Source organism: Scyliorhinus torazame, chromosome 24, assembly GCF_047496885.1.
Source record: "Scyliorhinus torazame isolate Kashiwa2021f chromosome 24, sScyTor2.1, whole genome shotgun sequence".
Classification (NCBI taxonomy): Eukaryota; Metazoa; Chordata; class Chondrichthyes; order Carcharhiniformes; family Scyliorhinidae; genus Scyliorhinus; species Scyliorhinus torazame.
Window position 1 is genome coordinate 48486758 of NC_092730.1, and position 21701 is coordinate 48508458.

Sequence of the window (21701 nt, forward strand, 5' to 3'; positions counted from 1 at the left end):
TTTCTGGGGAAGGTGGGACCTCTACAGACAGGATGGTCTACATCTGAACCTGAGGGGCACAAATATCCTGGGGGGGAGATTTGTTAGTGCTCTTTGGGGGGGTTTAAACTAATGCAGCAGGGGCATGGGAACCTGGATTGTCGTTTTAGAGTAAGGGAGAATGAGAGTATAGAGGTCAGGAGCACAGATTTGACGTCGCAGGAGGGGGCCAGTGTTCAGGTAGGTGGTTCGAAGTGTGTCTACTTCAATGCCAGGAGTATACGAAACAAGGTAGGGGAACTGGCAGCATGGGTTGGTACCTGGGACTTCGATGTTGTGGCCATTTCGGAGACATGGATAGAGCAGGGACAGGAATGGATGTTGCAGGTTCCGGGGTTTCGGTGTTTTAGTAAGCTCAGAGAAGGAGGCAAAAGAGGGGGAGGTGTGGCACTGCTAGTCAAGAGCAGTATTACGGTGGCGGAGAGGATGCTAGATGGGGACTCTTCTTCCGAGGTAGTATGGGCTGAAGTTAGAAACAGGAAAGGAGAGGTCACCCTGTTGGGAGTTTTTTATAGGCCTCCTAATAGTTCTAGGGATGTAGAGGAAAGGATGGCGAAGATGATTCTGGATATGAGCGAAAGTAACAGGGTAGTTATTATGGGAGACTTTAACTTTCCAAATATTGACTGGAAAAGATATAGTTCGAGTACAATAGATGGGTCGTTTTTTGTACAGTGTGTGCAGGAGGGTTTCCTGAAACAATATGTTGACAGGCCAACAAGAGGCGAGGCCACGTTGGATTTGGTTTTCGGTAATGAACCAGGCCAGGTGTTGGATTTGGAGGTAGGAGAGCACTTTGGGGACAGTGACCACAATTCGGTGACGTTTACGTTAATGATGGAAAGGGATAAGTATACACCGCAGGGCAAGAGTTATAGCTGGGGGAAGGGCACTTATGATGCCATTAGACATGACTTGGGGGGGATAAGGTGGAGAAGTAGGCTGCAAGTGTTGGGCACACTGGATAAGTGGGGCTTGTTCAAGGATCAACTACTGCGTGTTCTTGATAAGTATGTACCGGTCAGACAGGGAGGAAGGCATCGAGCGAGGGAACCGTGGTTTACCAAGGAAGTGGAATCTCTTGTTAAGAGGAAGAAGGAGGCCTATGTGAAGATGAAGTGTGAAGTTACGGTTGGGGCGATGGATAGTTACAAGGTAGCGAGGAAGGATCTAAAGAGAGAGCTAAGACGAGCAAGGAGGGGACATGAGAAGTATTTGGCAGGAAGGATCAAGGAAAACCCAAAAGTTTTCTATAGGTATGTCAGGAATAAGCGAATGACTAGGGAAAGAGTAGGACCAGTCAAGGACAGGGATGGGAAATTGTGTGTGGAGTCTGAAGAGATAGGCGAGATACTAAATGAATATTTTTCGTCAGTATTCACTCAGGAAAAAGATAATGTTGTGGAGGAGAATGCTGAGCCCCAGGCTAATAGAATAGATGGCATTGAGGTACGTAGGGAAGAGGTGTTGGCAATTCTGGACAGGCTGAAAATAGATAAGTCCCCGGGACCTGATGGGATTTATCCTAGGATTCTATGGGAGGCCAGGGAAGAGATTGCTGGACCTTTGGCTTTGATTTTTATGTCATCATTGGCTACAGGAATAGTGCCAGAGGACTGGAGGACAGCAAATGTGGTCCCTTTGTTCAAAAAGGGGAGCAGAGACAACCCCGGCAACTATAGACCGGTGAGCCTCACGTCTGTAGTGGGTAAAGTCTTGGAGGGGATTATAAGAGACAAGATTTATAATCATCTAGATAGGAATAATATGATCAGGGATAGTCAGCATGGCTTTGTGAAGGGTAGGTCATGCCTCACAAACCTTATTGAGTTCTTTGAGAAGGTGACTGGACAGGTAGACGAGGGTAGAGCAGTTGATGTGGTGTATATGGATTTCAGCAAAGCGTTTGATAAGGTTCCCCACGGTAGGCTATTGCAAAAAATACGGAGGCTGGGGATTGAGGGTGATTTAGAGATGTGGATCAGAAATTGGCTAGCTGAAAGAAGGTGGTGGTTGATGGGAAATGTTCAGAATGGAGTACAGTCACAAGTGGAGTACCACAAGGATCTGTTCTGGGTCCGTTGCTGTTTGTCATTTTTATCAATGACCTAGAGGAAGGCGCAGAAGGGTGGGTGAGTAAATTTGCAGACGATACTAAAGTCGGTGGTGTTGTCGATAGTGTGGAAGGATGTAGCAGGTTACAGAAGGATATAGATAAGCTGCAGAGCTGGGCTGAGAGGTGGCAAATGGAGTTTAATGTAGAGAAGTGTGAGGTGATTCACTTTGGAAGGAATAACAGGAATGCGGAATATTTGGCTAATGGTAAAGTTCTTGAAAGTGTGGATGAGCAGAGGGATCTAGGTGTCCATGTACATAGATCCCTGAAAGTTGCCACCCAGGTTGATAGGGTTGTGAAGAAGGCCTATGGAGTGTTGGCCTTTATTGGTAGAGGGATTGAGTTCCGGAGTCGGGAGGTCATGTTGCAGCTGTACAGAACTCTGGTACGGCCGCATTTGGAGTATTGCGTACAGTTCTGGTCACCGCATTATAGGAAGGACGTGGAGGCTTTGGAGCGGGTGCAGAGGAGATTTACCAGGATGTTGCCTGGTATGGAGGGAAAATCTTATGAGCAAAGGCTGATGGACTTGAGGTTGTTTTCGTTGGAGAGAAGAAGGTTAAGAGGAGACTCAATAGAGGCATACAAAATGATCAGGGGGTTGGATAATAGGGTGGACAGTGAGAGCCTTCTCCCGCGGATGGATATGGCTGGCACGAGGGGACATAACTTTAAACTGAGGGGTAATAGATATAGGACAGAGGTCAGAGGTAGGTTCTTTACGCAAAGAGTAGTGAGGCCGTGGAATGCCCTACCTGCTACAGTAGTGAACTCGCCAACATTGAGGGCATTTAAAAGTTTATTGGATAAACATATGGATGATAATGGCATAGTGTAGGTTAGATGGCTTTTGTTTCGGTGCAACATCGTGGGCCGAAGGGCCTGTACTGCGCTGTATTGTTCTATGTTCTATGTTCTACAACATTAACTCCACCGTCACAGAGAAAAGAAGCAGTCAGACTCGCATAGACCTCAAGTCCCAGATGAACATATCCAATCCAACAGTGATACACGAGAGGGCAGGTGGGGTAATTTTCCACAATTCACCCCCCCCCCCCCCGCCATATCATGGAACGTTGGATCAACTTGTTGTGATAATAGCTTTTCGTAAAGTAATCAGTATAGAATTAATTAGGTACAGATTCAGCAATGTGTAAGTATCCATTTGCACTTTTTTGTAACTTTGTTGGATTAAAATGTATCAGAAGCACTTTAACCTCACAAGTTGTGAACCTTTGGTGCAAGTAAAAAGTCAGATAGTACAGCTGATTTAAAAATACAGAATTATTCGTAAGTTTCTACTGAGACAAGTCAGAAAACAAGATATTGGGGGAATGTCCAATTCACATAACAAGCATGTCTTTCGGGACTTGTGGGAGGAACCCGGAGCATCCGGAGGAAACCCACACAGTCACAGGGAAAACGTGCGGACTCTGCACAGGCAGCGACCCAAGCGGGAATCAAACCTTGGAACCTGGCACTGTGAAGCAATCCCCTGATTTACACAATCCCCTGGTTTACATCCCCCTGCTTTAGACACTCCCCGGCTTTAGACGCTTTATACTTAATGTGTAGATGTTTCTGCAATAACTATCTGGGTTAATGTACGCGAGTCGTTTCTTACTCGGAGCCATGAGACGAGAGAAACTCCATTGCAATGAGGCGTTAATTGTAACTTGGAGGCATTGGAATCAGTAACAGGAGGTCGCAGCTTTTATTTGTCGATTGAGCGGCTGTTAACCAGCTCTGGGACCGGGAAGAATCCAATAACCCAAAGGCTCTTTCAGAGCCACCCACTCCCTCCGGACAAGGGTGACCTGTTGTCCATTCGCTTAATTCTGTCACTAAAGCTTCCGAATGCAGAGATACTGCCGATGATTATATTCTAAATCACCGCATCTTAACTTGGGGAATTGGGTGGTGAAGCTCCCTTCCTGACAGACTTGGTGGCTCTTAAAAGAGCCTTTGTTGTTGTTATTGGTGAAGCCGAGTTTTAGGCGCGTTCCCCGCGAATGCGGCGGGCCAGCTGGATGTCTTTGGGCATGATGGTGACTCGCTTGGCGTGGATGGCGCACAGGTTGGTGTCCTCAAAGAGCCCCACCAGATAAGCCTCGCTGGCCTCCTGCAGGGCCATGACGGCGGAGCTCTGGAAGCGCAGGTCTGTCTTGAAGTCCTGAGCGATCTCTCGCACCAGGCGCTGGAAGGGCAGTTTGCGGATCAGCAGCTCGGTGGATTTCTGGTAGCGGCGGATCTCCCTCAGAGCCACAGTGCCGGGTCTGTAGCGATGGGGCTTCTTCACTCCGCCCGTGGCTGGAGCGCTCTTGCGGGCCGCTTTGGTAGCCAGCTGTTTGCGAGGAGCTTTGCCTCCGGTCGATTTGCGCGCTGTCTGCTTGGTCCTGGCCATGATGTGAAACTGGGGGAAACGCACACGCTGAGAATGCTGGCGCCGCTCTCTCGCTGCCTATTTAAGACATTATAGTGACCGCCCACTTCTCCTCATTGGATGCAGCCCGAACCCGTGGACAAGTTTGAAAAGAGCGATGAGCGGCAAGGATATCAGCGCCCTGATTGGTGGACCTGCAACTGACAAACCATCAATTTCAAAAAGCCCGCCAATTTCACAGGGACAAGGAACGGATATTTGAGAAAACTGACAAACTCAATCTCAAGTTATAAATATCAAAAACTTCTCAATGATTCCTGGTCCCATTTTTGTCTCAGATTCGACCCACTGCCTGAGCACCCGGATTAAATTCAGATTCACTCCCTGATTGTTCTACAACAGACTGGGATAAAGCTCGTATTGAGGGGCGGAATTCTGTCTCATTTTTATCTGATCAGCGATATCGGTTCTTTCAATGCAAAGAGCGATAGGTATTAAAGGGAAAATTGGCTGATTCGTTCAGCGACTGTTCTGGGGGAGATGGATGGAGGAGGCGGTGTTTACAGATCAGTTATGTAAACCGAGCTTCTGATCAAATTCTGACGCTGAACATTCATGTCCGAAAGTAGATTAATAAAATCCAGCAGGTACAATTTCACAGGGACAAGTAACGGATATTTGAGAAAATCAATCCCAAATTGGAAACATCAAAAACTTCTCGATGATTCCTGGTCCCTTTTTTGTCACATTCGATGCATAAAACTGTGCAGGTATTCATTCCCGCTCTCGTTACAATGTCAGTGTTCACTATGTGCGGTTACAGGTTTGACTTTGGAGAAAGGTTTTGTTTCAGACTGTACAGCACATCAATGTCGCCTTATAATGTGAAAAGAGAAATCAGTGATAGGAAAGGAGTTCCTGTTATAACAGTACAAACTTTAACAAAATCGTGGTATCTCATTTATGACGCGTGAAACCAAGTCCTTACATTCCTTTATTATCCAGTCCGCCCCGACCTGACTGAGTCAGGGAGAGAGGCGGGGAGCGGACTGAGTGACAGACAGAGCAGTGAAATGTCTTTGATCATCCAGCTCCGCCTCCTGCCTGCTCCAACCCACATTTTATATTCCAAACAGAAGTGAAAAGAGGGCGCTGAACAACACGTACAAACTGTAACATCATACAGCAGCGAGTTAGAAACGCGGATCTATTAAATCCAGACGTGTCAGTAATATTCCCGCCTCAGTTCACTCCTTTCAAGAACCAGCCCAACTATCTGCTCCCATTGCAACCCCAGCTCCGATTCCATCCCCACAACTCCTCTCCCAGACAAATTGGGAATTTTACTAACACCCCTTCCAGCTGATATAAAGTGTTTATGTTGTGAGGCGGGATTTCTCCGCCCTGTTACCTCTTTTACAGACTCTCCCCTGAATCTGTGAATAATGAAACTAACACAAACTGTGACTGTTCCCCCGGACACATCCCCGTTTAGGAAGAGGCAGCAACATCCCTGTGTTTTAGTGCAGAGTGGGGGGAGAGGCCCGGTGCAGAGCATGTCAGCGAGTGAGCGGCAATACTGGATTGACATTTCTGTCTGAAATCTGCTCCCAGCACCGGGACAGCGATTCATTGGTCGGGGGATCAGCTCTTTCCGGAGAGATGTGTGTGGCTCTGAGAAGAGCCTTTGGGTTCAGAGGTTTACAATTTGCTCGCCTTCTTTCACTTCTTTGCTGGTTTCTTAGCCGTTGCTGATTTGACTTTGGGCTTGGCCTTCAATTGGGTCGGATTTATTCTGCCCGTGGTCTTTTTCACAAGTGACTTTTTCTTCGGGGCTGTTTTCTTCGCGCTCTTTTTGGGAGTTGCCGCCTTCTTGGCTGCTGGTTTCTTGGGAGATTTCTTGGCTGCTGGTTTCTTGGGAGATTTCTTGGCTGCTGGTTTCTTGGGAGATTTCTTGGCTGCTGGTTTCTTGGGAGATTTCTTGGCTGCTGGTTTCTTGGGAGATTTCTTGGCTGCTGGTTTTTTGAGAGATTTCTTGGCTGCTGTTTTCTTCACTGAAGGTTTCTCGCCTGCTCCGGTCTTTCTCACTTTCCCCCCGGTTGTCTTCTTAACGATCTTGAAGGAGCCGGAGGCGCCCGTGCCCTTGACCTGAGCCAAGCTGCCGTTGTCCACACTCCTCCTGACACTTTGCTTGATCTCGGCCCCCCGTTTATCCACATCGACCCCTTTGCTCCGCAGCGCCTTCTTTATGGCGTGTAAGGAAATCCCCTTGCGATCGCCGCTTTCCGCCACAATCTGGAGGATCAGCTCGCCCAGCCCGGGACCTTCTTGTTTCTTCCGGGGAACCGCCTTCTGCTTCTTGACAGCCTTGACTGGGGCGGCTGGAGGAGCCGTTTCGGCGGCTGCACTGTCGCTCATGTCCGAGACTCTGCACAAAATCTCTCCGTCAATGTGGGTGAGAAATGAAGCCTCTGGTGGCGGCACTGAGCAACTTAAAGGCAGCGAGCGGACGGGGCGGAGACAACCTGCTCTCAGCTCCAGGCTGCTGCTGCCTCTCTGTGTTTTTCTCTCGTCCCAAACTCTCCAATTCCACTCAAATTCCAGCTCCACAGTGTCCCAGGATAATTCCTTCCTGTCTCTCACACTCTCATGTTTGCTGTAGAAAAGGTTTCACGCGATTTGAAGGCTCCATTTTGCATTTAAACCCGTTTTACTGATGCACTGTTCGCGCTCTCTCACCCGATCGCTCTCATTTTCCCAACCTTTCCACAGAAATCTGGAAAGCAGCATCGAAACTGCCCTGAAATCCAACTTGGAAAAGTAGGAGGGGAACAGGGGGATTGTTGGAATGAAAAATATTTCCATTTAGTCCCAGAGGGATTGGGAGATCTCCTGGTCAGAGCGGACACACAAACACAGTTGGTTTCTCCTGTTTGGCCCGCCCTGGGTCCGTATCCTTCTATTCCCATCCTATTCATATATTTGTCAAGATGCCCCTTAAATGTCCCTATCGTCCCTGCTTCCACTACCTCCTCCGGTAGCGAGTTCCAGGCACCCACTACCCTCTGCGTAAAAAACTTGCCTCGTACATCTACTCTAAACCTTGCCCCTCTCACCTTAAACCTATGCCCCCTAGTAATTAACCCCTCTACCCTGGGGTAAAGCCTCTGACTATCCACTCTGTCTATGCCCCTCATAATTTTGTATACCTCTATCAGGTCTCCCCTCAACCTCCTTCGTTCCAGTGAAAACAAACCGAGTTTATTCAATCGTTCCCCATAGCTAATGCCCTCCATACCAGGCAACATTCTGGTAAATCTCTTCTGCACCCTCTCGAAAGCCTCCACATCCTTCTGGTAGTGTGGCAACCAGAATTGAACACTATACTCCAAGTGTGGCCTAACTAAGGTTCTATACAGCTGCAACATGACTTGCCAATTCTTATACTCAATGCCCCGGCCAATGAAGGCAAGCATGCCGTATGCCTTCTTGACTACCTTCTCCACCTGTGTTGCCCCTTTCAATGACCTGTGGACCTGTACTCCTAGATCTCTTTGACTTTCAATACTCTTGAGGGTTCTACCATTCACTGTATATTCCCTACCTGCATTAGACCTTCCAAAATGCATTACCTCACATTTGTCCGGATTAAACTCCATCTGCCATCTCTCCGCCCAAGTCTCCAGACAATCTAAATCCTGCTGTATCCTCCGACAGTCCTCATCGCTATCCGCAATTCCACCAACCTTTGTGTCGTCTGCAAACTTACTAATCAGACCAGTTACATGTTCCTCCAAATCATTTATATATACTACAAAGAGCAAAGGTCCCAGCACTGATCCCTGTGGAACACCACTGGTCACAGCCCTCCAATTAGAAAAGCATCCCTCCATTGCTACTCTCTGCCTTATATGGCCTAGCCAGTTCTGTATCCACCTTGCCAGCTCACCCCTGATCCCGTGTGACTTCACCTTTTGTACTAGTCTACCATGAGGGACCTTGTCAAAGGCCTTACTGAAGTCCATATAGACAACATCTACTGCCCTACCTGCATCAATCATCTTAGTGACCTCCTCGAAAAACTCTATCAAGTTAGTGAGACACGACCTCCCCTTCACAAAACCGTGCTGCCTCTCTCTAATACGTCCATTTGCTTCCAAATGGGAGTAGATCCTGTCTCGAAGAATTCTCTCCAGTAATTTCCCTACCACTGAAGTAAGGCTCACGGGCCTGTAGTTCCTGGGATTATCCTTGCTACCCTTCTTAAACAGAGGAACAACATTGTCTATTCTCAAGTCCTCCGGGACATCCCCTGAAGACAGCGAGGATCCAAAGATTTCTGTCAAGGCCTCAGCAATTTCCTCTCCAGCCTCCTTCAGTATTCTGGGGTAGATCCCATCAGGCCCTGGGGACTTACCTACCTTAATATTTTTTAAGACACCCAACACCTCGTCTTTTTGGATCACAATGTGACCCAGGCTATCTACACCCCCTTCTCCAGAACACTTGTTCCCAATCCGTGTCTTAATTACTGTTCAACTCTCTGAGTTTTCTGCTCCCTATTTTCTGTTTACCTAAATACCCGGCAGCAGCCAGTCATATTTTAAAATCTAAATTCATTGATGACAAACCTCCCTTGAAGGTGAAAATACAATTGATCTCCTCTCTCTCAGTGGAGATTTTCCTGCTTGATGTGATCCTCCTGCACTGCCGGTAACACTGAACCGCAAACTCAACAAGCAGGGACCCCCAGTTAACGGATAATCCCACCCCCTCTGAGAGTGGAGATTTTCACAGTGACACAGATTCTTTCTGACCATTCTGATCCAAACAGCAAATTTTAAAAATAAAGATGATCTGATAGACCAGGACTTCCTGTGTGGAGGAGGGACAGTGACCGTTTCACCCACAACACGGCAGCTGTGTTCACAGTGAGGGCCAGTGTTACAGGTGTTATCACTGTGTCCAGTGTTCACAATGAGGGCCAGTGTTACACGTGTTATCACTGTGTCCAGTGTTCACAGCGAGTGCCAGTGTTACACGTATTATCACTGTGTCCAGTGTTCACAGTGAGGGCCAGTGTTACACGTGTTATCACTGTGTCCAGTGTTCACAGCGAGTGCCAGTGTTACACGTGTTATCACTGTGTCCAGTGTTCACAGCGAGGGTCAGTGTTACATGTGTTATCACTGTGTCCAGTGTTCACAGTGAGGGCCAGTGTTACACATGTTATCATTGTGTCCAGTGATCATAGTGAGGGCCAGTGTTACACGTGTTATCACTGCGTCCAGTGTTCACAGTGAGAGCCAGTGTTACATGTGTTATCACCATGTCCAGTGTTCACAGTGAGGGTCAGTGTTACACGTGTTATCACTGTGTCCAGTATTGACAGTGAGGGCCAGTGTTACACGTGTTATCACTGTGTCCACAACACACCGAATGACAGATTGAAAATGAGAGACAGAGAAAAATAGAGCGAGCGACATAGTAACGCAGCAATGTGGAGCGGGAGAGAGGGAGTGAGATACTCATATTGAAGTAGACAGATATTGAGGACAGAGACACATAAAGGAAACTAGAGAGAAACAGAGAGAGAGAGAACAATGGAACGAGTGGCACATAACACAGAGATGTAGAGCGGAAGAGAGGGAGTGAGATAATCATATTGAAGGAGAGAGACATTGAGACACTTAGACAGAGACAGAAAGGGAAGGAGAGAGAGACAGAGTGAGAGACAGAGAGAGAGAGACAGAGGGAGAGACAGAGAGAGGGACAGAGAGAGAGACACACAGGGTGACAAAGAGAGAGAGACACAGAGAGATAGAGAGTGCATAAGTCTGCAGCTCCTAATCGATGCGTGTATGTTTAATCTGAAGGGAAATAAAGTAAAGCGAAGATCCGGAACACATGGAACATGGACACAGAGGCTGATGAAAGATAATGGACAACCGTTTTCATCTCGTTTGGAACTTAACATTCATGCTCAATTATTTATCATGAAAACTTCTTAAAATTTGTGAACTGGAGTCATAAACATTAAATATATTCTCAACCTGACACAAAAGCAAATCAGTTTTCTATTATTCAAAAACCCCCAGCACAATCCAGCTCCATCACTGTGCCATAGACACTCTCGGTGCTTGATGAAGTTCATACTAATGTCATTGATGTAGCCCAGATGTTACAGATAAGAACATTCATAACTTAAGCAGAATGAAAAAGGTAGCTTCAGACATCAGGACCAGGTCTCATGCTTCAAGAAGAGACCTAAGCAATGACACACATTATAAGAAGTATGATTGGTAAACATGCAGACTTCTATATTAGACAAACTGAATAAGAATTTTAAAATTCAGCTTTGACAATATGTCATGGTGCCTATTGCAGAGAAAGTGCAGTAAGCTGCTCAGAACAGGATGTCAGTTATTCAAGTGGAGACTGGAGAAGTTTACAACTGGAGCTGAATTCTTTGACAAGAGTATTAGATTTGTTCAGAGATTGTGTTGAGCATGGGAGCTCAATAAGGAAGCTTTTAATGTTTCCCCCCAGTACAATATGTCCCACACCAACACAAGGAGATACCGTGATACATTTGGTATTGAAATATTGAGTCAGATGTGCTTCATTTTCTAACGGAAAGAGTGGAATTCAATCAAAACTATCATAATATAATCGAATTATGTAAACTGGGAATGTGTAAAGCTGGGAATTTGGTACAACCAGAGGAGAGTGTAAAGCCAGGGGTGTAAGTGTGTTAATGAGGGGAGTGTGTAAAATGAGGTGATTGTGCAATATCGATGTCTGTAAACCTGGAGGCTGTAAAATCAGGGGTGTGTTTGAGTGGATTGTGACAAAGAAGGAAAACACAATGTGGGCATGTATAAATCAGTGGCGTTTAAATCCAGGAGTGTGTAAAATTAGTGTGAGTGTAAACCAGGAGTGTGGGCATATCAAATAGTGTGTAAACCTGTGTGCACAAAAGTAGGTGAATGTGCAAAACAAGGTGAGTGTGGAAAGCCACACATAACAAATGAGTAGATAAAGCAGGTAGTGTGTCAGCCAGGGAAGTGTACGCACACAGGGGAGTGTATGGATCAAATGGAGTATACACTGTGTAAAGCAAGAAGTGTGCAAAACCAGTGGATGGTTTAAACCAGTTGAGTGTGTGAAATCAGGGGAGCGGCAAACCAGGGGAGTGTGGAAACCAGGGTGGTGTGTAACATCTTCGCTGTATCCAAACCCGTAGTGTGTGTAAACCAGGGGAGTGTAAACCAGGGTGTGTGTAAAATCTTTGCTGTATCCAAACCCATAGAGTGTGTAAACCAGGGGAGTGTGTAAACCAGGGTGTGTGTAAGATCTTTGCTGTATCCAAACTCATAGAGTGTGTAAATCAGGAGAGTGTGTAAATCAGGGGAGTGTGTAAATCAGGGGGGGTGTAAAGCCATTGGATTGTTTAAATCAGACGAGTGTGTGAAACCAGAGGAGAGTTAAACCACAAGAGTGTGGAAACCTGGGGAATGTGTAATTAGGGCAGTGTGTAAATCAGGGGAGTGTGTAATACAGGGGAGTGTGTAAACAGGGCAGTGTGCAAACCGGGGGAGGGGGGTTGTAACCAAATAATGTGCAATTTGAGGCTGCGTATAAATCGGGCGAGTGTGTAAAAGATGGTGCTTGGGAAAACTGCCGTGAACCAGGAGAGTGAGCAAACCAGGAGAGTGAGTGAACCAGGAGAGTGAGCAAACCAGGAGAGTGAGTGAATCAGGAGAGTGAGTAAACCAGGAGAGTGAGTGCACCAGGAGAGTGAGTGAACCAGGAGAGTGAGCAAACCAGGAGAGTGAGTGAATCAGGAGAGTGAGTAAACCAGGGGAGTGAGTGAACCAGGGGAGTGAGTGAACCAGGGGAGTGAGTGAACCAGGAGAGTGAGTGCACCAGGAGAGTGAGTGAACCAGGGGAGTGAGTGAACCAGGGGAGTGAGTGAACCAGGGGAGTGAGTGAACCAGGGAAGTGAGTGAACCAGGAGAGTGAGTGAACCAGGAGAGTGATTGAACCAGGGGAGTGATTGAACCAGGGGAGTGATTGAACCAGGAGAGTGAGTGAACCAGGTGAGTGAGTGAACCAGGAGAGTGAGTGAACCAGGGGAGTGAGTGAACCAGGGGAGTGAGTGAACCAGGGGAGTGAGTGAACCAGGAGAGTGAGTGGACCAGGAGAGTGAGTGGACCAGGGGTGTGAGTGAACCAGGGGAGTGAGTGAACCAGGGGAGTGAGAGAACCAGGGGAGTGAGTGGACCAGGAGAGTGAGTAAACCAGGGGAGTGAGTGAACCAGGGGAGTGAGTGAACCAGGAGAGTGAGTGAACCAGGAGAGTGAGTGAACCAGGGGAGTGAGTGAACCAGGGGAGTGAGTGAACCAGGAGAGTGAGTGAACCAGGAGAGTGAGTGCAGCAGGAGAGTGAGTGAAGCAGGAGAGTGAGTGAAGCAGGAGAGTGAGTGAAGCAGGAGAGTGAGTGAAGCAGGAGAGTGAGTGAAGCAGGAGAGTGAGTGAAGCAGGAGAGTGAGTGAAGCAGGAGAGTGAGTGAACCAGGAGAGTGAGCGAGCCAGGAGAGTGAGCAAACCAGGAGAGTGAGTAAACCAGGGGAGTGAGTAAACCAGGGGAGTGAGTAAACCAGGGGAGTGAGTAAACCAGGGGAGTGAGTAAACCAGGGGAGTGAGTAAACCAGGGGAGTGAGTAAACCAGGGGAGTGAGTAAACCAGGGGAGTGAGTAAACCAGGAGAGTGAGTGAAACAGGGGTGTGAGTGAACCAGGAGAGTTAATTATCCAGGGGAGTGAGTAAACCAGGGGAGTGAGTGAACCAGGAGAGTGAGTGAACCAGGGGAGCGAGTAAACCAGGAGAGCGAGTAAACCAGGAGAGTGAGTGAACCAGGAGAGTGAGTGAACCAGGAGAGTGAGTGAACCAGGAGAGTGAGTGAACCAGGGGAGTGAGTGAACCAGGGGAGTGAGTGAACCAGGGGAGTGAGTGAACCAGGGGAGTGAGTGAACCAGGGGAGTGAGTAAACCAGGGGAGTGAGTGAACCAGGGGAGCGAGTGAACCAGGAGAGTGAGTGAACCAGGGGAGCGAGTAAACCAGGGGAGCGAGTAAACCAGGAGAGCGAACCAGGGGAGTGAATGAACCAGGGGACTGAGTGAACCAGGGGAGTGAGTGAACCAGGAGAGTGAGTGAACCAGGAGAGTGAGTGAACCAGGAGAGTGAGTGAACCAGGAGAGTGAATGAACCAGGAGAGTGAGTGAACCAGGGGAGTGAGTGAACCAGGGGAGTGAGTGAACCAGGAGAGTGAGTGAACCAGGGGAATGAGTGAACCAGGAGAGTGAGTGAACCAGGAGAGTGAGTGAACCAGGAGAGTGAGTGAACCAGGGGAGTGAGTGAACCAGGAGAGTGAGTGAACCAGGGGAGTGAGTGAACCAGGGGAGTGAGTGAATCAGGGGAGTGAGTGAATCAGGGGAGTGAGTGAACTAGGGGAGTGAGTGAACCAGGGGGGTGAGTGAACCAGGGGGGTGAGTGAACCAGGGGGGTGAGTGAACCAGGGGGGTGAGTGAACCAGGAGGGTGAGTGAACCAGGAGAGTGAGTGAACCGGGGGAGTGAGTGAACCGGGGGAGTGAGTGAACCGGGGGAGTTAGTGTACCGGGGGAGTGAGTAAACCGGGGGAGTGAGTAAACCGGGGGAGTGAGTGAACCGGGGGAGTGAGTGAACCAGGAGAGTGAGTGAACCTGGAGAGTAAGTAAACCTGGAGAGCGAGTGAACCAGGGGAGTGAGTGAACCGGGGGAGTGAGTGAACCAGGGGAGTGAGTGAACCGGGGGAGTGAGTGAACCAGGGGAGTGAGTGAACCGGGGGAGTGAGTGAACCGGGGGAGTGAGTGAACCAGGGGAGTGAGTGAACCTGGAGAGTAAGTAAACCTGGAGAGCGAGTGAACCAGGGGAGTGAATACATTTGGAAGGGGAACATTGGTTTCACTGCTGCCTCACTGTGCCAGGGATCCTGGTTCAATTCCAGCGTTGGGTGACTGTCTGTGTGGAGTTTGCATATTCTGCCTGTGTCTGTGTAGATTTCCTCCGGGTGCTCTGTTTTTCTCCCACAAGCCAAAGATGTGCAGGTTAGATGGATTGGCGATGCTGAATTACCGCTTTGTATCCAAGGGTGTGTAGATTACGTAGGGATACAGATTTATGGTGGTCGGGTGGGGAGTGGTCCTAGGTGGGCTGCTCTTTCTGAGTGTCGGTGCAGACTCGATGGGCCAGATTGCCTCCTTCTGCACTGTGGTAATTCTATGGTTCAGTGGAAAATGAAGTAAATCAGTGGAAAGGTAGTTTGCAGAAAGTGTGAGTTTGAGGGGCTGAGTGACAGTGTAATAACAAACAAGCTGCAGGCAATGACTGCAAATTGAATCTCTCATTGGGACAAGCACACAGCTACAAAAGGTGATTGGTAAGCCCGAGGGCGCAGGGCCATTTGCAGCCACACACACAGTCCCCCAACAAGGGCTCTATCGGAGGTTTTGCTCCACATGTGATGACAGTGAAATGGGGAATGTTCCCATTGATTCTCAATGCGGGATTGCTGCGGGGATGTGCGCATGCCCGGTGTAACCCCGCCCCTGCTAGTCGCGATGTGGAGATGCCGGCGTTGGACTGGGGTGAGCACAGTACGAAGTCTTACAACACCAGGTTAAAGTCCAACAGGTTTGTTTCGATGTCACTAGCTTTCGGAGCGCTGCTCCTTCCTCAGGTGAATGAAGAGGTATGTTCCAGAAACATATATATAGACAGATTCAAAGATGCCAGACAATGCTTGGAATGTGAGCATTAGCAGATGATCCCGTATCAGCCTCCCCGAACAGGCGCCGGAATGTGGCGACTAGGGGTTACCCCATCTCTGGATCTGTAAAGATTTAATCACCTGCTAATGGTCACATTCAAAGCATTGTCTGGCATCTTTGAATCTGTCTCTATATATATTTCTGGAACATACCTCTTCATTCACCTGAAGAAGGAGCAGCGCTCCGAAAGCTAGTGACATCGAAACAAACCTGCTGGTCTTTAACCTGGTGTTGTCAGACTTCTTACTGTGCTCACCCCAGTCCAACGCCGGCATCTCCACATCATTCTGAGATTGGGAGCGCATGCGCAGCCCCTCCCCCACACACTCCATTTGGTCAGTGAGTGGAATCGCTTTGTTGAAACTGAGTGAAATGTCAATGTCAGGGCCCAGGTCAGCGAGGAAACAGCGTTCTCATTGCAGCAGCACCTCCATCTGGGAGTGTGAGCAAAGAGGCTCAGAGATCATTACTGACTCGGGGGGAGTTCAGGGAGAATCGGGGGCTGTTTGCAAGAGGCTTAGCGGAGCACGATCTTGTTCCGGGACTTGGAGTGAGCAGGGGGAAGGGAGAGCTCTTTCTGGGCCTGGCTTATTTGTCTGATTCTGGGTTAGGATTTGGAGAGTATTTTCTTTCTTTTACTGATTGGGGGCAGCAAGGTAGCATAGTGGTTAGCACGGCTGCTTCGCTGCTCTATGGTACCAGGTTCAATTTCCAGGCTTGTGTTGCTATCTGCGGAGTCTGCACGCTCTCCCCGTATCTGCGTGGGTTTCCTCCGGGTGCTCCGGTTTCCTCCCACAGTCCTAAGATGTGCAGGTTAGGTGGATTGGCCCGAATAAATTGCACTTAGTGTCCAAAAAGGTTAGGTGGGGTTACTGGGTTAGGGTGGAGGCATGGATTTCTGGGTTAGGGTGGAGGCATGGATTTCTGGGTTAGGGTGGAGGCGTGAGATGCTCTTTACAAAGATGGGCTCGATGGACCGAATGTCCTCCTTCTGCACTGTAAATTCTGTGATTATCAGTTGAAAGAATAGATTGATTTATCATTGGCCTCATTTGACCCTGATTTACAAGAGATATGCTTTCTTCCCCCTAGTTCAACAGATGAAGAGATGAGTTCCAAGAACAAGATGATGATTCCTCAGCAAAATGTATGTGTCGCCGTCTCCTTCTTACTGACAGTAAGTACAATATTAATCCAACATTGCAGAGACACAGACACAACATCATCTCCACCGTCACAGAGAAAAGAAGCAGTCAGACTCAAATTGACCTCAAGTCCCAGATAAACACACTCGCACGACTGTCACACACACTTACACTCTCTCTCACACACAGATGTTCCATCTCACACACACTCACAGACTCTCTCTCGCACACACTCAGTCACTCTCACTCACACACATACCAGTCACTGAGCAGTAAGCAGTTAAATAAGTTTTATATATCACAGATACATAGTGAGGGTAAAACTCACAAACACCTGTAAGAGTAAAATATGTGTTATATATCACAAATACATAGTGAGGGTAAAACTCACACACACACCTGTCAGTGGAAAATATGTGTTATATATCACAGATACATAGTAAGGGTAAAACACACACACACCTGTAAGAGTAAAATATGTGTTATATATCACAAATACATAGTGAGGGTAAAACTCACACACACACCTGTCAGTGGAAAATATGTGTTATATATCACAGATACATAGTAAGGGTAAAACACACACACACCTGTAAGAGTAAAATATGTGTTATATATCACAGATACATAGTGAGGGTAAAACACACACACACCTGTAAGAGTAAAATATGTGTTATATATCACAGATACATAGTGAGGGTAAAACACACACACACCTGTAAGAGTTAAATAAGTTTTGTATATCACAGATACATAGTGAGGGTAAAACTCACACACACTGTAAGAGTAAAATATGTGTTAAATATCACAGATACATAGTGAGGGTAAAACTCACACACACACCTGTAAGAGTAAAATCTGTGTTATATATCACAGATACATAGTGAGGGTAAAACACACACACACACCTGTAAGAGTAAAATATGTGTTATATATCACAGATACATAGTGAGGGTAAAACACACACACCTGTAAGAGTAAAATATGTGTTATATATCACAGATACATAGTGAGGGTAAAACACACACACACACCTGTAAGAGTAAAATATGTGTTATATATCACAGATACATAGTGAGGGTAAAACACACACACACCTGTAAGAGTAAAATATGTGTTATATATCACAGATACATAGTGAGGGTAAAACACACACACAGACCTGTAAGAGTAAAATATGTGTTATATATCACAGATACATAGTGAGGGTAAAACACACACACACCTGTAAGAGTAAAATATGTGACTGAACAGGTAGACAAGGGTAGAGCAGTTGCTGTGGTGTATATGGATTTCAGCAAACGTTTGATAAGGTTCCCCACGGTAGGCTATTGCAAAAAATACGGAGGCTGGGGATTGAGGGTGATTTAGAGATGTGGATCAGAAATTGGCTAGCTGAAAGAAGACAGAGGGTGGTGGTTGATGGGAAATGTTCAGAATGGAGTACAGTCACAAGTGGAGTACCACAAGGATCTGTTCTGGGGCCGTTGCTGTTTGTCATTTTTATCAATGACCTAGAGGAAGGCGCAGAAGGGTGGGTGAGTAAATTTGCAGACGATACTAAAGTCGGTGGTGTTGTCGATAGTGTGGAAGGATGTAGCAGGTTACAGAGGGATATAGATAAGCTGCAGAGCTGGGCTGAGAGGTGGCAAATGGAGTTTAATGTAGAGAAGTGTGAGGTGATTCACTTTGGAAGGAATAACAGGAATGCGGAATATTTGGCTAATGGTAAAGTTCTTGAAAGTGTGGATGAGCAGAGGGATCTAGGTGTCCATGTACATAGATCCCTGAAAGTTGCCACCCAGGTTGATAGGGTTGTGAAGAAGGCCTATGGAGTGTTGGCCTTTATTGGTAGAGGGATTGAGTTCCGGAGTCGGGAGGTCATGTTGCACCTGTACAGAACTCTGGTACGGCCGCATTTGGAGTATTGCGTACAGTTCTGGTCACCGCATTATAGGAAGGACGTGGAGGCTTTGGAGCGGGTGCAGAGGAGATTTACCAGGATGTTGCCTGGTATGGAGGGAAAATCTTATGAGGAAAGGCTGATGGACTTGAGGTTGTTTTCGTTGGAGAGAAGAAGGTTAAGAGGATACTTAATAGAGGCATACAAAATGATCAGGGGGTTGGATAGGGTGGACAGTGAGAGCCTTCTCCCGCGGATGGATATGGCTGGCACGAGGGGACATAACTTTAAACTGAGGGGTAATAGATATAGGACAGAGGTCAGAGGTAGGTTCTTTACGCAAAGAGTTGTGAGGCCGTGGAATGCCCTACCTGCTACAGTAGTGAACTCGCCAACATTGAGGGCATTTAAAAGTTTATTGGATAAACATATGGATGATAATGGCATAGTGTAGGTTAGATGGCTTTTGTTTCGGTGCAACATCGTGGGCCGAAGGGCCTGTACTGCGCTGTATTGTTCTATGTTCTATGTGTTATATATCACAGATACATAGTGAGGGTAAAATACACACACACCTGTAAGAGTAAAATATGTGTTATATATCAAAGAGAGACAGTGAGGTTAAAACACACACGCACACCTGTAAGAGTAAAATATGTGTTATATATCACAGATACATAGTGAGGGTAAAACACACACACACCTGTAAGAGTAAAATATGTGTTATATATCACAGATACATAGTGAGGGTAAAACACACACACACCTGTAAGAGTAAAATATGTGTTATATATCACAGATACATAGTGAGGGTAAAACTCACATTCTCTCACTTACACACTCTCACTCACCAGTACCTGAGCAGGAAGCAGTAAAAGCTGTTATACATCACAGAGAGACAGCGACAATAAACACACACACACTCACTCATATACTCACACACACACTCCCAAACACACTGTCTCACTCACATACACACTCCCAAACACACTGTCTCACTCACACACACACTCCCAAACACACTGTCTCACTCACAAACGCACTCCCAAACACACTGTCTCACTCACACACACACACTCCCAAACACACTGTCTCACTCACACACACACTCCCAAACACACTGTCTCACTCACACACACACTCCCAAACACACTGTCTCACCCACACACACACTGCCAAACACACTGTCTCACTCCCAAACACACTCCCAAACACTGTCTCACTCACACACACACTCCCAAACACACTGTCTCACTCACACACACACTCCCAAACACACTGTCTCACTCACACACACACTCCCAAACACACTGTCTCACTCACACACACACTCCCAAACACACTGTCTCACTCACACACACACTCCCAAACACTGTCTCACTCACACACACACTCCCAAACACTGTCTCACTCACAAACACACTCCCAAACACACACACTCCCAAACACACTGGCCCACTCCCACACACACTCCCAAACACACTGTCTCACTCACAAACACACTGTCTCACTCACACACACACTCCCAAACACACTGTCTCACTCACACACACACTCCCAAACACACGGTCTCACTCACACACACACTGACAAACACACTGTCTCACTCACACACACACTGTCTCACTCACACACACACTCCCAAACACACAGGCTCACTCACACTCACACACTCCCAAACACACTGTCTCACTCCCAAACACACTGTCTCACTCACACACACACTCCCAAACACACTGTCTCACTCACAAACACACTCCCAAACACACTGTCTCACTCACACACACACTGTCTCACTCACACACACACTCCCAAACACACTGTCTCACCCCAAAAACACTTTCTCACTCCCAAACACACTCCGAAACACACTGTCTCACTCACAAACACACTCCCAAACACACTGTCTCACTCACACACACACTCACACACACACTGTCTCACTCACACACACACTGTCTCACTCACACACACACTCCCAAACACACTGTCTCACCCCAAAAACACTGTCTCACTCCCAAACACACTCCCAAACACACTGTCTCACTCACAAACACACTCCCAAACACACTGTCTCACTCACACACACACACACTCCCAAACACACTGTCTCACTCATACACACACTCCCAAACACACTGTCTCACTCACACACACACTCCCAAACACACTGTCTCACTCACACACACACTCCCAAACACACTGGCTCACTCCCACACACACTCCCAAACACACTGTCTCACTCACAAACACACTCCCAAACACACTCCCAAACACACTGTCTCACTCACACACACACTCCCAAACACACTGTCTCACTCACACACACACTGTCTCACTCACACACACACTCCCAAACACACTGTCTCACTCACAAACACACTCCCAAACACACTGTCTCACTCACACACACACTGTCTCACTCCCAAACACACTCCCAAACACACTGACTCACTCACACACACACTCCCAAACACACTGTCTCACTCACACACACACTCCCAAACACACTGTCTCACTCACACACACACTCCCAAACACACTGTCTCACTCACACACACACTCCCAAACACACTGTCTCACTCACACACACACTCCCAAACACACTGTCTCACTCACACACACACTCCCAAACACACTGCCTCACTCACACACACACTCCCAAACACACTGCCTCACTCACACACACACTGCCAAACACACTGTCTCACTCACACACCCACTCCCAAACACACTGTCTCACTCACAAACACACTCCCAAACACACTGTCTCACTCACACACACACTGTCTCACTCACACACCCACACAGCAGTAAGCAGTAAAATATTCATTATATATCACAGAGACACAGTGAGGTGAACACATACACACAGATATGACTCTACCTTATAATAATCTTTATTGTCACAAGTAGGCTTACATTAACACTGCAATGAAGTTTCTGTGAAAAGCCCCAAGTCGCCACATTCTGGCGCCTGTGTATGTACAGGGAGGGAGAATTCAGAATGTCCAAATTACCTAACAGCTCGTCTTTGGGGACAATCGACCTATGAGTGTGTGTCGTAACCTCTGTGATAGTAACCACTATCTCTCTGTGATATATATTGAATATTCTACTGCTTATTGCTCAGTTACTGGTGTGTGAGAGAGAGTGTGAGTGTGTTTACCCTCACTGTCTCTGTGCTATATAACTCGTATTTCACTCTCTCTCACACATTCTCTCTCACACACACTCATACACACAC

General features: G+C 47.3%; 1 protein-coding gene across 1 annotated transcript in view; it reads left to right on the plus strand.

Annotated features, from left to right (window-relative positions):
• Positions 1 to 21701, plus strand: part of LOC140399823 (histone H2B-like) — a 62645-nt gene that overhangs the window by 35896 nt on the left and 5048 nt on the right. Inside the window, exon 3 of the mRNA XM_072489273.1 lies at positions 16499 to 16583. The gene's annotated coding sequence lies outside the window, so the exon portion shown is untranslated. The remainder of the gene's footprint in view (positions 1 to 16498; positions 16584 to 21701) is intronic.